The sequence below is a fragment of the Ursus americanus genome, chromosome 22, assembly GCF_024610735.1.
Source record: "Ursus americanus isolate L20-20 chromosome 22, mUrsAme1.1.p, whole genome shotgun sequence".
In the NCBI taxonomy this organism is placed as follows: domain Eukaryota; kingdom Metazoa; phylum Chordata; class Mammalia; order Carnivora; family Ursidae; genus Ursus; species Ursus americanus.
The window spans coordinates 17725611-17742716 of record NC_142148.1 but is presented as its reverse complement, the minus strand read 5'-3'; the positions used below and the strand labels follow the sequence as shown (position 1 = coordinate 17742716).

General features: G+C 41.6%; 1 long non-coding RNA gene across 1 annotated transcript in view; it reads left to right on the top strand.

The window, feature by feature from the left end:
• Window positions 1-15698, top strand: part of LOC148108027 (uncharacterized) — a 66695-nt gene extending 50997 nt beyond the window's left edge. The window contains exon 3 of the long non-coding RNA XR_015721192.1: window positions 14242-15698. This is a non-coding gene — a long non-coding RNA (uncharacterized LOC148108027). The remainder of the gene's footprint in view (window positions 1-14241) is intronic.
• The last annotated feature ends 1408 nt before the right edge of the window (window positions 15699-17106 follow it).

Sequence of the window (17106 nt, the reverse complement as noted above, 5' to 3'; positions counted from 1 at the left end):
AGATTTTCTGGTGGTCTTCTTGAGGAGGAGGAAAGGAAAGGTGAAAAAGTAAAAAGAAAGCAGAACCCCCCCCCCCCATTGACTGATGGGGGAAATTATAATTCAGGGGTGAGTCACATAGGGATGGTGGGAGCTAGGATTTGTCTCCTTATCTTTCTGATTCCAGGTATGGCCTCTGGCAATTAGGGAAGTCAAGAGCCTGCCTGGTCTCCTCCTGCAACACAGCCATGGTGCTTTGTGTGACTTGAAATGGTCGAGTACATTTCTAGGCTTTGCTTCATGTTGTCAGAGTACTTAGAGATCGTCAAAGACAGTAACCCTCAAAGTCTGTCCTCTGGACCGGCAGCATCAGCATCACCTGAGAACGTGTTAGAAAGGCAGATTCATGGGCCCCACCCAGACCTATTGAATCATGAGTCTTTGTGTATGTGTGTGTGTTTAAAGATTTATTTATTAATTTTAGAGTAGAAGGAGCAGAGGGAGAGGGAATCCTTAAGTAGGCTCCCCACTGAGCGCAGAGCCCGACGTGGGGCTGGATCCCAGGACCCTGAGATCATGACCTGAGCTTAAATCAAGAGTCAGACACTTAACTGACTGAGCCACCCAGGCACCCCGAGGCTTTCTGTGTTTTTTTTTTTTTTAATATTTTATTTATTTGTCAGAGTGCTTGCACACACAAGCTGGCGGGGGGGTGGGGGCAGCAGGCAGAGGGAGAAGCAGACTCCCAGCTGAGCAATGGGCCTGATGCGGAACTCGATCCCAGGACCCTGGGATCGTGACCTGAGCTGAAGGCAGATGCTTCACTGACTGAGTCACTCAGGTGTCCCATGTATTTTCACCCAGAAATCTGTATTTGAATAGGTAAGAAAAAACAAAAAAGAAAAAAAAACCCCAAACAGGTGACTCCCATGCATGCTGTAGTTTGAGGATTATATTTTAGGCTCTTTTTTTTGTGTGTGTGTGTGAAGAGGAGCAGAGAAACGGGGCTGTAATCTCCCCTTCTTTTTTTTTAATCATATTTTTTTTATTATATCATGTTAGTGCATGGTGCACTGGGTGTTATATGCAACTAATGAATCATCGAACTTTACATCAAAAACCAGGGATGTACAGTACGGTGACTAACATAACATAGGCTCTTGATGCTCAGAGTGTGGACCATGGATCAGCAAGCAGCTGCCGGGAGCTTGTTTCCAGGGCAACGTCTGAAGCCACACCCAGATGTACTCAGTCGGAGCCTGCATGGTAACAAGATCTCCAGGCCACGTGCATACATGCTGGAGTTTGTCTCGCCGAGTCCAAATGTCCTCATTTCCTGTTGACAGGAGGCAAGGTGACTTGGTGGATGTCGCAGGAATTGTGACACAACTAGATTGCTAGTACTCCTACTCACTTTCGTAGCTAATTTACTGCGTGCTTACTGAGCTCACTGCTCTGGAGCTGCTGTTGCCGGCCCCACTGTTGATATGCTCTACCGAGGGCTTCCTACGTGCCGGGCACCGGCCGCTGGATTTCCCCATTTAAGCCTCACCTTTGAGGAAGGTACAGGAGAGATCCTCTTATTTAGAATGTCTGGATACTTGAAAAAGTGATTAAGGCAGGAAATCCTCCCAAATGGACATTCCTCAAACATTTAATTTAAACCCAGGTCTGTAAATGTCTATACACGCACCAGTCTCTTGATGTGGCGGTCAGTGTCTTTTCCTTGAGCACAAATCTTTCTTCTTTCTTACTTTAAATTTCTGTATCTTTTATGCTACCTAGTTTGGCTTTCTTTGAAGTGGTCAAGAATTTAAGGTGTGCAGCGATCTGAGAGCAGAATCCTTCTAGAACTTATCCCCCCCCAACTTCTAATTGTGTAGAATTTTTAAAAAAGTGATCTGCCTTGTGCAAAGTAGTCACTCAGTTTTTATAGACATGTTGACTTTTATAGATGATATTTAATTAAAATCTGTAATTACGGTATCAGGTGTACCTGGCATCAGCACGCTTGGAACCACCGCAGAAGTCAACAAGCCAACTATGAGATGCATGAGTGCAGGTGTGCTGGAGAGGGGTAGCCTGGTAGCCGTGAACATTCTAGCACCATAACCCCGTCAGCATGTCTTACGGAGAACAGAGGATGTCCCTTTGATGGCAAACAGTGGAGCTCTTAGGCACTTGTGGTTTAGGACAGTGAAGGGCTCCTCTCCAAGCCCTGTAGCTCGAGCTGCCACGCAGACCCAGGCAATCTGAATGCAGAGCCCCTACGGCACTCCCCCGATGATCGTTTCCAGGTTAAAAAAAAAATCGGTCATTTTATCTTAACAAATTACAAATACTTCTTTAGATATCATTACAGTCTCCCAAATACGCTCTGCACCCTCCTCGCCCCCCCTTTTGTATGTACTTGGTGTTCCTGACAGCTGAGCCAATTGAAATGTATGCACTCATTGACTGAAATGTCCAAGTGTCAATATTTTCTGACAAAACATTGTCCGTGGACTGTCTCACAGCGGAGGACCAGTGAATGGACAAAATAATTGCAGGAGGGGGAATCAATTAGACTGAAATGTTAGTTGAGCCGCTTGGAAAGGTGTCCAAGGGTAGCGTGCATTCCTCTGGTCCTCCTGCCTCAGCCATGTCCCCATAGAGCCCCGTACCTACCTCTTCTGATGTAAAGGGTTACACCATCAGTGAGGCACTGTCCCCACTGGTCCTGTTTCTGGTAGTCTCCTCCTTTTTCCTGTGGGACTTGTTGCCGGTTCCTGGACTTCTGTGCCCGATTCGTAAGATGGGGGTGAGAATAGTACCTGTCTACTGGTTAGGGCTGCAGAGAGGTGTGAACAGGACATGCTTAATATCATACCTGGCGCTCAGGAGTGCTCGGTAAATGGTAGCTATTGTTGCTGTCTTCCCAGACCCTCTTCCCTAGGGAAATGGTGAAAGGTGTAATTAGATACAGCTAAAGGCAACCATTCTGTTCTGGCTCATTTGGCCTTTTATAATCCTAGCTCGGTGCCTAAAACATAACAAATGCTTGATAAATATTTGTGCAAAGTTGGATAAATGGATCTTGGGTCAGTGTTTTCCCACTGCTTTGCTTCTGCTTCTCGCGATGGTCTACGTGGTAAGGGTGGTTTTCCTGTATCCCAGCCCTTCGTACTCCATGGTTTCAAAGATTCTCTCTCTCCAGCTGCAGTACTGTCTATATTTTCAGGCACAGACTTTTTGTGAACTGTGTTTTAAAGGGATCTTGTGTTCCTCTAATATTCTTAGCAAAATGCCTACAGACAAGTACTTGCAGAAATGGCAAATGGCTCACACGGTTTACTGCTCTGTTTTGTTTCTTGGGTCGAAGTGCCTTGCGATCTGAGGCTGTTATGTCTCTCGGCTGTCTCTGAGTCCCACTGTGGTTTTATAGCCCCTGGCTTTTTGGCAGAAACAGTAACTTCTAGATCTGTCTGCAGCTGAAAAAGCCTCCGCTGTCTACGCAGGAGTCTTCGTGGTATAGTAGAAGTAATGGAAACGTGACGGGTGGGGAAGGGAAGGAAGTCACAGAGGTGACAAAGCAGCAGGGGGTGCTTTGGCAAAGCAGCCCTGGGACAGAGGAAGGAGGCTGAGGCAGAGAACCCCGGTGCCTTGGAAGTATGTTCTTGTGTCCTGATGGAGTTTGACCTGGAGTTGCTTGGAAGAGGACTGGGGTGATGGAACCCAGGTTAGATAAGTGCGTGGGCACATGGGGATCACTGGCAGCTCTTAGGTGTTCATACCAAATGCTTGCATAAGCACCTCCCCGCCCCTCAGGTCTCCTCTTTGTCCTCCTCCGCCTTGTTCTTTTCCCGGGAGGCTGCCTCTTAAGGGTCCCGTCTGCAGCTTCCTGTGCTCTCTGGTGCTGGGTGAGTCCCGTCAATGCGGACCTCTGGCAGGACATCAGGAGCAGGGATGGAGGAGAGTGTGGTCAGGGTATTTATCCACCCCCCCCCCAAGGAATTGCCACAGGCTGGTTGTACCTCCCAACGGAAGGCCAGTAGTCCTCCCAAGGTGGCCCCTTTTTGGTGACGCTCCTTCAAGTTCTGATGTTCGGGCTCTCGCTTCATTGTCTGAGCCGAGAAAGGGTAACGACCGCACTGTTGGTAATTCCAGAGTCCTGCAGCATCCTTTGTAGTTTCCCTACAACCTGCTCACACCTATGGAAGTGCTCCCTTCGTGGAACCCTCCTCAGATGACCCCAGCATGAGGCTGTCTGCCGCTTCGTGCCCGAAGCCTCCCTTGCGGTCTCCAGCTGCTCGGCCTCTGTGGGAGGGAGGAGGTACTAGGAGAGAAAAATAGTACAGTTGGGTGTGTGAGGGAGGCGAGAGAAAACAATCATGGCCAACTGAAGCAGAATAGAAAGTATCGGTGGCATGGTGGGTAGCTCACAGAGAGAATTCGGAAGGCTCAGAGCCAGGCGGGCTGCTGGGCGGCAGGGACTATGGGAATAATCTGCTCAGGCGTGGCTGCTGGTTCCTGTCGCCCTGGGCTCTTGCTGACACCCCTGCTACGGTGAACGCATTCTCAGCCGTATCCGCGCCTCTGGATCTCTCCCTCGGGGTTCAGCACCCCGGCGAGAGCGTCTGCTTTGCCGATACTAGGTCACATACCACATTCTAGTTGCAAGAAGGGGAAAGGAAGTTCAAGCTTCTCTGTTCTCCCATCTTATTCCTGTTTCAGGCTAGAAACGTGTAACAGGCAAGGAGGTGGTCTGTGGTCGGGCGGTTTCCCTTCTTCCTCCCCTCGCCTCTGGCTTCTCTCGGGTGGGGATTGGAGGAGAGGGAAGACATATGGTGCAGAAAGTATCTTCCTTGGCTGGTGCTGTGGTGACCTGGTGTTACTACCAGGGGTCTCTGCCTATTGGGCTGACTTGGCAGGTGTCCAAAGCTGAATCTGGCTCTTCGATCAAATCTTTCTTCTGGCCATCTGGCATTCCATCCCTTCTGTTGGGGTCTCATTCTCCTCCAGGCATTCTTGGGAGAAATCCAAAATGACCCCACTATGACACCCCTCTGGGAGCTGCTTAAAGCCTACTTTTTTTTCCCCTGCTTTTGTGGAAGGCCAGAGAGGTTTTAATTTTAGCAGGCTCATATAGTTCTGGTTGTTCGTATTGGAGGCAAGTCCTGCTTTAAAGGAGCAGGGTGGCTACAGAGCAAACAGATAGACACCCAGAAGTTTGGCCCTCTGGGTAGCACTACACAGTGGCTGCACTCGGTTGCATAAAGCCCACCCCAGAACCATCCATCCAAGCTCCTGGACGTGAGCCAAGGCTAAGATTGCTCAGAAGAAAGACATGTTCTTTCAGGATAGGTTTTCTTCCCTAAAGGATTCTTGGAAGAGAAGCAGTTCTTGCTAATTCTTACCTTTTCCTAGAAGAACAGAGCCTTCTCATGATATCTCCTGATATTTAACACTTCTGAATGTCTATCTGGCCAAGACTAATTGTACCTCTGTTTGGCTAAATTGACGGTGTTTTGTTTTATGGTTGGTGAACTTGCATTCTGTTTCAGAGACCCTGTTTGCCATGTTGAATAAGCAAGTTTTCTCTGTTGTGCAGCAGCCTGCGTGCTCAGGACTGTTCACCTTAAATCTTTTTCTCAATAAGAAACCTGGGGAGATATAAATAGACGAACATCTATAGTTTATATCAAACCAGAACGACAGAGTCTGGGACTTGGCCCCAGCCTGCCAGTAAGGGAGAAGGTCCTATCCCACATGATGGTTTTTGCTTGTTTTTCTTGTGCTGTGAAAGGGCAAGACACGAGGTTTGCTAGAAGGACAGAGATGGTATGGGCTTCACTGAGGGCTTCACGACTGTCATCTCAAAGAAACAGACTCAGACTTTCATTTCTCTCTGATGCTGAATTTTAGGAGAGATTTCCAAGATGTTAAAGGGCGACGAATATATGAAATACTGATTTTTATTGTGCACAGCTAACTTGCAGTCATGTGTGTTTTGGAAAACTTTGGGGGCTTCTGCCAGCAGGGCAGGATTTTCATTTTCCATCAGTTATTTGGGGTCACAGCTTATAGGGACATAAGTCAAAGAACTTCTTTGCATTAGAAACAAAAGTTGCGTCTCATTTCAAGTCCTTATTACCTCTATCCGCGTCACTACCGTCATCACTATCTATAATCACCTCATATATCTTACGTGCATTTTTTGTAATTTTCTTTGGGTTAACTTTTGGAGGTAAAAGGATAAGGTAAAAAGCCTATCAACTTTAGGAGAATATGTTTCATGAAAAATTTCAAGCATAGTACAAAAGTAGAGAAAGTAGCGTGTGGAGGTGTAGAGATTTTTTTTTTTTAAATTTTATTTATTTGGCAGAGAGAACACATGCAGGGGGAGCTGCAGGCAGAGGCAGAGGGAGAAGCAGACTTCCCACTGAGCAGTCTGACAGGGGCCTTGATCCAGGACCCTGGGATCATGACCAGAGCTGAAGGCAGATGCTTAACCGACTGAGCCACCCAGGCGTCCCAGTGTGGAGATTTAAGAAGCTTCTACTGTAGGTTACTCAATTGCCTTCTGCCAAGTGTCAGTCTGTGCCCCATCTGTGGTGTTTCACAATGTATCCTGACATTCTGCACAGTACTGGACTTCATTTTTTTTTTTTTGGTCAATTCACTGAATGGGGTGAGCAGTGTCCCATTATTGTTTGACGTTTCATTGATTTGACTGCTGGGGAAGGTAAACACTTCTCCTGTATATTTAGTGGTCAGTTGTTTTGTTTTATGAAATTTCTAGCCACAGTTTGCCTTCAATTTTGTACTCCCCTCCCCCCCGCCTCTTTCTTGAGAATTTGTAAGACGTCTTTAAATATTAAGGATATCAACCCTTTGGCCTGCACCTTGCAATTATTTTCCTCCTTTGTCATTTGGCTTCTAATTTTCTTGGTAGTGTTCCTTGACATACTGAAATATTACATTTTTATATAGTTAGATCAATCAAGGTTTTACTGATGGTTTTCCTTCCTTTGGTTGCTTGCTTAGAACTCAAGCTTATATAAATCTCTGCACATATATTATTTAACACTTAAGTAGTTTCATTTCTTACATCTAAAAATCTTCAATACATCTGGGATTTGTTTTGGTATGTGGATGGTACAGGTAATAGTCATTTTTTTTTCCTTTTCAAACGGTCATGTAATCTGAGCTTTCTCCTATTGATTTAAAATGCTGCCATTATCATATACTAAATATTTATACTAAAGCTTTTTATTATGTTCATTGATCTGTTTAACCTTGTACTCCACCCAAATGGTTTTATAATTGAAACTCTATATAATGTTTTACCTTTTGGCAGTTTCTCCTGTCTCCCATTCTCCCAGGACTTCCTCATTTTCCAAAAATTTTTTGGCTTCCTCCAGATGTTTGTTCTAGCAGTCAACTTTAGAGCAGTCCTTAGAATTTTATCAGTTGCTTGAAATTTATAGTTGATTTGGGATTGGTTATATTTTGTATGCTTGCATCTTGCATCAGGAATATTCTATCATTCTGTCTTCTGTGGGGGAAGGGATCCAATTCTATGGCCTCAGTAAAGCTTTGATGTTTTCTTCATGAAAGTCTTACTTGTTGCTAATTAAATTTATTTTTAAATATTTCATATTTTTTGTTGGAATTAAGAATGAGATTACTTCCTCTGTATTTTCTAACTGATTATGGTTTATACATGGGAAATTACTTGGGTTTTTAAAAAAATTTTTTTTATTTTCATAACCAACAAATTTAATGAACTATTTGATTAGTTCTGATAATTTAAAGTCTGTTCTTTGGGTTTCCAAGTTGAAACTGGCATTATTTGCAGTAACTTTTGTGTATTTTTCTTTCTTTTTTTTTTTAAATTTTATTTATTTGAGAGAGAGAAAGAGAGAATGTGACAGTGAGAGAGAGAGAGAGCGCAGGAGCAGGGGGAGGGGCAGAAGGAGAGGGAGAGGGTGTGGGACTCGATCTTGGGACCCTGAGATCATGACCTGAGCCGAAAGCAGATGCTCGATCAACTGAGCCACTCAGGCGCCCCTGTGTGTTTTTCAATATTCTTTTTTCTTTCTTTCTCTCTCTACCCTCTCTCTCCTCTTTTTCCTTCCATTACCAGCACTTCTAGGACAATTTTATTTTTTTTATTTTTATTTTTTTATGATTTTTTTTTATTACGTTAGTCACCATACAGTACATCCCCAGTTTTTGATGTATTTTTTTATGATATTTTTTTATTACATTAGTCACCATACAGTACATCCCCAGTTTTTGATTCATAACTTGCGTATAACACCCAGTGCACATACGTGCCCGCCTTAATACCCATCACCAGCCTATCCCATCTGCCCCCCCCCCCGAAGCCCTCAGTTTCTTTCCCAGAGTCCATAGTCTCTCATGGTTCTTTCCCCCTTCTGTTTACCCCCCCTTTCTTCTTCCATTTCTTCTCCTACTCTAGGACAATTTTAAATAATAATAAGCATCCTTATTGTGTTCCTGAATAAAAATGTCTCTCATATTTTTCACCCTTTTAATTTAAATTATATTTGATAATATTTCATTAGTTATTTTGCAATTGCAACGATCCTCATATGTGAAGTTAAGGTGTTCATTTTTTCCTCCATTTTTCGTGTTCAGTTTTGCTAACTTGGAAAAATAGAGGAGGTGGTTATTTATTTATTTACTTATTTTTCTGTGCTCTGGAAGAGTTTATTTTGATAATTCTCTGCTATTTGCACATTTAAAAGAACTTGCCTGTAAAAGTGCTTGGGTTTTCCTCCTTTCATGGAGGTGATGCTTTCTAAAGGTATGATAAGCTTTCCCTTTACCGGAAATGGCTCCAGTATATATCATTGGGCCCCCAGGGGCTGAGAGGCTCTGTGGCAGCCTGCTCCCCTGGCTATAGCTAGTCAAGTCTTTTCTAGGATCTTTGATTTGGAAGTAGGAGACTAGGGGCAGTCCCCTTTCGATTGTGAGAGCCTCGAGATGAGGAATCAGGAATTATAGCTCAACTGGATCCTCGGCATATGAAGGATAGAATGCATCGAATCCTCTGAGGAAAAATAAAAATAAAAAAAATCGAGAGAGTATTGGTGACGCCAGTATCTAGTTCCAGCTATTTCTTTTTTTTTAAATATTTTTTTATTGTGTTAGTCACCATACAGTACATCCCTGGTTTTTGACGTAAAGTTCAATGATTCATTAGTTGCGTATAACACCCAGTGCACCATGCAATACGTGCCCTCCTTACTACCCATCACCAGCCTATCCCATTCCCCCACCCTCCTCCCCTCTGAAGCCCTCAGTTTGTTACTCAGAGTCCATAGTCTCTCATGCTTCATTCCCCCTTCTGATTACCCCCCCTTTCTTTATCTCTTTCTTCTCCTACCGATCCTCCTAGTTCTTATGTTCCATAGATGAGAGAAACCATATGATAATTGTCTTTCTCTGCTTGACTTATTTCGCTTAGCATTATCTCCTCCAATGCTGTCCATGTTGCAGCAAATGTTGAGAAATCGTTCTTTTTGATAGTTGAGTAATATTCCATTGTATATATGGACCACAACTTCTTAATCCATTCATCTGTTGAAGGGCATCTCGGTTCCTTCCACGATTTAGCTATTGCGGACAAAGCTGCTATGAACATTGGGGTGCATATGGCCCTTCTCTTCACTATGTCTGTATCTTTGGGGTAAATACCCAGTAGTGCAATGGCTGGATCATAGGGTAGCTCAATTTTTAACTTTTTAAGGGACCTCCACACTGTTTTCCAGAGTGGCTGTACCAACTTGCATTCCCAACAACAATGTAGGAGGGATCGCCTTTCTCCACATCCTCTCCAACAATTGTTGTTTCTTGCCTTGTCAATTTTTGCCATTCTAACTGGCGTAAGGTGGTGTCTTAGTGTGGTTTTGATTTGAATTTCCCTGATGGCTAATGATTTTGAACATTTTTTCATGTGTCTGTTAGCCATTTGTATGTCTTCATTGGAAAAGTGTCTGTTCATATCTTCTGCTCATTTTTTGATTTGTTTATTTGTTTCTCGTGTATTGAGTTTGAGAAGTTCTTTGTAGATCTTGGATACCAGTCTTTTATCTGTAGTATCATTTGCAAATATCTTCTCCCATTCCGTGGGCTGCCTCTTAGGTTTTTTTGACTGTTTCCTTGGCTGTGCAGAAGATTTTTATGTTGATGAAGTCCCACAAGTTCATTTCATCTTTTGTTTCTCTTGCCTTTGGAGATGTTCCAGCTATTTCTGACACCCAGCTCTAAGAGCTGTCTCTCCTTCTTACAGTTATGTGGGATCCCCTGGTATCCTCCCAATAAATCCCTTTGTGCCAAGATGAATTTGAATCGGATATATGATCCTTGTGATTGTTGGAGTACGGGCTTGCTCTCTTTTTCAAAAATATTTTTTACATGAATAGTGGTTTGCTAGAGTTTTCCAACTTCTGCAATAATTTTTAGGAAAATATAGATTACCAAAATTTATTTTATTGAGGATTTCACATTTATTTGCATAGGATTATACATAATGCTTTCTTATGAGTAAAGAGAAATGTACCTGTTATGAAAAATCCCATACACATGTCCTAATTTCTTTTTACTTTTCTTGTATAAAACCGTCATACTGTTAGAAACACTGAATTTCAAAGATCATATTATGAAAAAATTTGGTTCAGTGTGACAATAGAGGGTTAGAAGTCAGAGTTTTAGACCCACAAGAAGTAATTCTTCTTAAATGTCATAATAAAGGTTTGCTTATTTTTATTTCTGCAGGCATATTTTGTTATTGCAAACTAAAATGAAAAATTGATTTATCAATACTGATGGGAACAGACCCAAATGTCCCCTTATTTGTCCTTATGTTCCCACAAGCTGGAGCCTCCCATTCTCCTTGAGTCACCTGTGAACTTAACCTAACTCTTCTGTTTGCAGCATAATTTACAAGAGTCAGCCTCAAAAGAGAACCATAGGAGTTGAAGATAAACACATGCCTTCCTATGATAATAGTCAACCACTCCAGCAAAAGACTGCTGGCCTTCCTGTTTTCAGACTTCAGCTTGTCTAATTCTAAACCAGTTTTTATCCCCATAATGTGTGTCTGTCAGCTTTTTCTGCATAACCAACCACTTCAAAATGTAGTCCCTAAAAAAATCAACATGATCTTGAGGTTGGCAGTTTGGGCTGGGATCCGTTGGGAGGTTCTTCTGGTGTTGGATGAATGGTCAGCTGCCAGGCCACCTGGGGACCTGTTAATCAAGGGGTGATGTCAGCTCGGATGTCTTATCTCTACTGCACGTATTCTCTCATTTTCCAGAAGGCCAGCCAGGGCTTGCCCACATAATAAATGTGCAGGACTTTGAGAGAGTAAGGGGAAGTGTGTAGGCTTCTGAAGGCCTATGCTTGAAACGACACAGGGTCACATTCTATAGATCAAAGCAGACTCCGTCTCTTGAGGGCAGGAGATAAAAAGTCACATTGCAAAGGGCAGAGCTATAGTGAGGGGTGGAGAATTCTGGACATTTTTATAGTCCATTACATGATGCAAACTGTGATATTGCACCCCAGAATACAAACTGTATCCCCATTAATCAACTGGTTATATCCTCTTTATGATGCAAAGTCCACCCTGAAGGCTGTGTGTGTGTGTATAAAATTTCATTTCATTTTTTAAAAAGATTTTATTTATTTATTTATTTATTTATTTATTTATTTATTTATTTATTTATTTATTTATTTAAAGATTTTATTTATTTATTTGACAGAGAGACAGTCAGCGAGAGAGGGAACACAAGCAGGGGGAGTGGGAGAGGACGAAGCAGGCTCCCAGCCGAGGTGCCCGATGTGGGACTCCATCCCGGAACGCCGGGATCACGCCCTGAGCCGGAGGCAGATGCTTAACGACTGCGCTACCCAGGCGCCCCTATTTATTTATTTGACAGCCAGCGAGAGAGGGAACACAAGCAGGGGGAGTGGGAGAGGGAGAAGCAGACTTCCTGCCGAGCAGGGAGCCCAGTGCGGGGCTCGATCCTAAAATTTCATTTCTAAATGATTACTTATTATTTGTATTTTTATTAATTTATATGTGCTGACCGTATAGTAGACCTTCGAGACATTTAAGTTGAACAAATCACTGTGTGCTTTCTCAGATTTTCTGGGGTTTCTATTTTATAGTTAAGGTTTGAATTTTAGGTTTTAGTGAATATTTATATATTTTAAAATATTTATTTGAGAGAGCGTGCATGCAAGAGAGTATGAGCAGGGGGAAGGGTAGAGGGAGAGGGACAAGTGGACTCTCCAATGAGTGCGGGGTCTGACGCAGAGCTCAATCCCAGGACCCTGAGATCATGACCTAAGCCAAAGTCAGGTGCTCAACCAACTGAGCCACCCAGGTGACCCAATGAATATTTTATATTCGTTATTATTTAAAAGTAAAACCTTGAATTATGTGAATTTTCCCTTGGGTACGGCATGGGCCACATCCCTTACACAATCTTTAAAAATCTATTTGTATTCTTAATTTTTATTTTTCTAGTTTCATGATTTATCAGAAAGCAGATATCTAAGTATCTACCACCCAGATCAAGAAGTAGATCGTCGCCGGCACTCCAGCACTTGCCTTTGTACCTCGATCCGTTGCTACTCCTCTTTCCCCCATAAGAGGAACTACTATTTTGACTTTCGTGCTAATTAATTCCTTGCTTTTCTTTTAACATTACCACCTCTCCACGTACCTAACCAGTATAGTTTAGTTTTTCCTGTTGTTTGAACTTTATATAAATGGAATAATGCAGTTTATTCTTGTCTCCCTGGCTTATTTGGCTTCACGTTATCTTTGTGAGGTTCATTTTATGATGTGTAGCTGTGGTTCACTCGTTTTAATTGCTGTTTATTTCATTATATGAATATGCTGCCGTTTGTTTATTCCAGTACATGAACATACCGCCGTTTATTCTTCTGACTACTAGCGGGTCGTCTCAGTTAATGGGTCTCTCCGGCTTTGGGGTTAATGAGTTGATAATGGATAACAGAGAAATGGGGTTAAATGGTTTGTTTCCAGTGTTTGCCTTTTGCCTTTTATGAATAATGCTATTACAAACATTTCTTCCTCCTTCCTTCCTCCCTCCCTCTCTTTCTCTCTCTCTTTTTCTTTCTTTCTTTCTTTCTTTCTTTCTTTCTTTCTTTCTTTCTTTCTTTCTTTCTTTCTTTCTTTCTTTCTTTCTTTCTTTCTTTCTTTCTTTCTCCTTCCTTCCTTCCTTCCTTCCTTCCTTCCTTCCTTCCTTCCTTCCTTCCTTCCTTCCTTCTTTCAGAGCGCACACATGCATGCGTGCAGAGGGGGAAAGTATCTTGAGCAGCATTCAGTGTATCCATCCTTGCCAACATCTTGGTTTGGCATGGCCAGAATTTTGATTTTGAGTCATTCTGGTGAATGTGTAGTGGTATCTAGTTGTAGTTTTAATCTGTGTTTCTCTGATGACTAGAAGATAGAGCATCTTTTTCCTTTTTTATGGGGCCCATTTGGATTTTTCTTCTTGAAAGTACCTTTTTAAGTCTGCCCAATTTTCATTTGGGTTAACTTACTTATAGGAGTTCTCTAAATGTTCTGGGTATGAGTTCTTTGTTGGTTTTATGTTTTGCTGTAACCTCTTCTCTGGACTTTTCATGATCTTAATGATACTTTTTGGTAAGGACAACTCAGCACCCCTTTTCCTATTGGGGTTACAATTTCCATGTGTGGTGTCAGAAACCTTTCTTTACTGTGAGATGCTCTATGGCATTCTACTTTTTAGTTTTACTACTTTTTGCTCTGAACTTTCTTGGTTTTTTCCTCGTACTTTTTTTTCAGGTTTAATTTGCTCTTCTTTTCCCAAATTTTTGAAATTGAATCCTTTGCTCATTGATTTTCTGCTTGTGTTTTTTCTCCCCCTAATATATGCATGGCTTTAATAACATCCCTCAAATTTTGGTATATTTTCATTGTGATTTAAATAAAAATATTTTCTCATTTCCTTAGTGATTTTTTTTCTAGGACTCATGCATTGTTTAAAAGCATGTTTCTAACATATGGGATTTTCTTGCTGTTACTTGTTCCTGATTTCAAGTTTAATTTTACTGTGGATAGAGACCTTACTTTGCATGATTTAAATCCTTAGAAATCTGTGGACTCTTGCTTTGGTCCAGGCTCTGGTTAATTTTTGTAATTAATGTTCTGTGTCCTTGAATTTAAACCTTTGTCCCCTGTTCTTCCAGGAAAACGGAGACTAAGACATGACAGTGGAATCTTCATTATGGAGCCTAGACTTTATCAATATCGGACAATCTTGACTCTCCTGTTTAATATGTGTTTGTGCCTCGGATTTACTTTATCTGATGTGAATGTTGTAATTACGCTTTGAAAATTTGCATGTGCCTAAAACACATCTGCCCTTTTTATGTTTAATCTAAAAAGACACTTCATTTGTGTCTTTTGAAAACTCTGTAATTGGATTTTGTCTTTGAGTTAATTTGAGAATTTTTGTCTTTGAGTAGTGGTATTTAACACGTTGACAGTCACTGTTGAAGCCGTTTCAGATTACTTCTTTAGCTTTGTCTTTTAATTTTTATGCCTCATTTTTGTTTTTCTTTGTATTATTTCTTAGTGTAGAACTCTACTTTTTAAAAAGTTATTTTGGAAGGTGTATTTAATTAGAGTAGTGGTTTTTTGTTAAGTTTTCAAAAGCATTCTTTGATGGTTTTCTTATTTTACAACCAAGCATGAAAATGTATTTTTTGAGTGTTTTCTACTTCCTACACAGTGTAAGCATGTTTTCTCTTACCCTTAATTTTGTGGCGGTTTATTAACATGACCTAGTGTCTTGCATCAGGTTATTCATATTTAGGAATGATTTTTGACATTTGCATTATTTTAGAAACAGATTTGCAAGTATCATTTAGACATTTCTCCTTTTTAACTGGTTGCAAAACTCACCATTGTCCTTTTATACTTTGATTTCCCCAAAGCTGAGTTAAGTTTATATCATGTCTTGACTAGTGAGTGTTCATCTCAAGTTTAATTCCAGAAGGACACACGATGGCACATCTTTTCAGTCCTTTGTTGAGAATGTTTTCCTATTGCCTCTATAATAAAAAATGACAACTTTTCTGGGTCTAAAATTCTGGGGTCACAAAACTTTCCAAGTTGTATCTAGGTATTTATCTCTTTCAACTGACTTTTGAAATCAGATCTAGGAAATGTAGATAGAATTATAATCTTCTTACAGATTATTTCTCTAGTTTGCGAGAGCATTCTGCTCTTTTTTTTTTCTTACTATTGCTTCTGTCCTGCACTGACTTGGAAAAAAATAACTTGTGTGTTGTATTGCCATTGTCTGTCCTCCATGTCCATGATCTTCTTTCTTACAATTTTTGTCATTGTTTTTTCCTCTTAATCCTAGGAAAGCTTCTGGTATTTTTTTTTTTTTAATCTGCTTCAGTGAAAATTTTTTTTTTCAGTAGAAATTTTGTCTTTTTTCTTCCACGAATTAAAAATTTTATTGCAGATTTACTTTTTCCTTACTCAGACTTGTAACTTTCTTGCCTGCCTGTGCCAGGAAAAAGCTACACTGTTTGAAACAAGGCAGGAGAAGGGTGTCATCTATAGTCTTTTCAGAGTCTCATGCACACTGCCCCTCAATGGACCACTCTATGGTTGGAGAGAGAGAATTCCAAACTCTATGCCTTCAATCAACTTCTATCTGCTTGGTACCTATAAAAACTCTGAAAATTTTTGGCATGTATTCATTTAACAGATATTTATTGAAAGCTTATTAAATTCTAGGCACTGTTTTAGGCACTTGGGAATCCATGAGTGAATGAATAGATGAAGTCTCTTACTCTTTAAAAAAAATCACTTTAAATATACATAACATTTGTCACAGTAACCATTAGGAAAAACCCCTAAATTTGCCCCCACTGTCCTAATGAGGCTGCACTACCTTTGCTCTGCCCAGCCTCTCTCTGCAGATGGGCTCTTCTGCTCCCCACAACTCTGCACTGACCTGTGTGGCTGGAGCTTGGGTTTTGAACTCCTCTCATGTCTTAGCTGACCTATACTCTGGCTCATTTAGTTCAGATTTTCAGTTGGGGTCCTAATCACCTCATCCTATCGGTGGGACCAGATCCCCTTGGCCAAGGTTCTGGGGGTGAGCAACTGTATCTGCAGAGGTGTGTGGGTGGGGCTGTCTTAGGCAGCAAGGATGAGGTCAGGGCTAGCATGTCTTCGAAGAAGGTGAGGATGGGAAGACCGTGCTTGGCACCTTGAACTCAGCTTGGACAATTTTTTGAATATCTCTAAGCCTTGGTGTTCGAAACAGAAGAGTTTGATGATGTGAGGGTGATTGAACAGAACAGCTTAAATTAATTTGAGAGCTTTGGTGATCAGATGATATCATCTGTGCATAAAATATCCAGCACCGTGCCTGGCAGATGACAGACAATCAATGAAGGGTAGCTGCTCCCTGCTCTCCGCCCCTCTTCTCTCCTCTCTAAAAGGAAAAATTCTAGGTCCCTTGTCTTAGCATTTTAAATTGCAAGTCTTCCAACCTTATCCATCTCCAATTCTCTGCTGAACCTTATGCTTTGGCCAAACTGTTCTTTTTAAATAATTCAGCCAGTAGTGAGAGATTTCTTAGGATTTCCCCATCACAGCACAAGCAATTTTCATATAGGAGTTCGTAAATAAATATTTCTGGATCAGCTGGCTACTAGTCAGTACGTCAAGAAGTCCAACAGATCATGATTGCTCAGGGTGCCAATCCTTGTTTAAGTCCTTCAATGGCTGCCCACTGCTTGGAGAATAAATTCACACTCTTATCCTGTGCTGCAAGGCACATATGATCCTGTGTCCATCACCTCCCATCAGAGCTCAGTAAGTTCTAGCCAGGTTGTCCCTTTCCTTATTATACCAAGATCCTTCCCCCTAAGAGCCTTCATACATGCTATTCCCTATTTCTGAAATACTCTTCCTCCTACCTCTTTGCCTAGTGAACTTCTGAGTCTAGTCTAAAGACCACTCCTCCTCTACCAGGCTAAGTCAGGTTCTTAGTTCTAGCTTCTCATGGCACCTGTACTTACTCT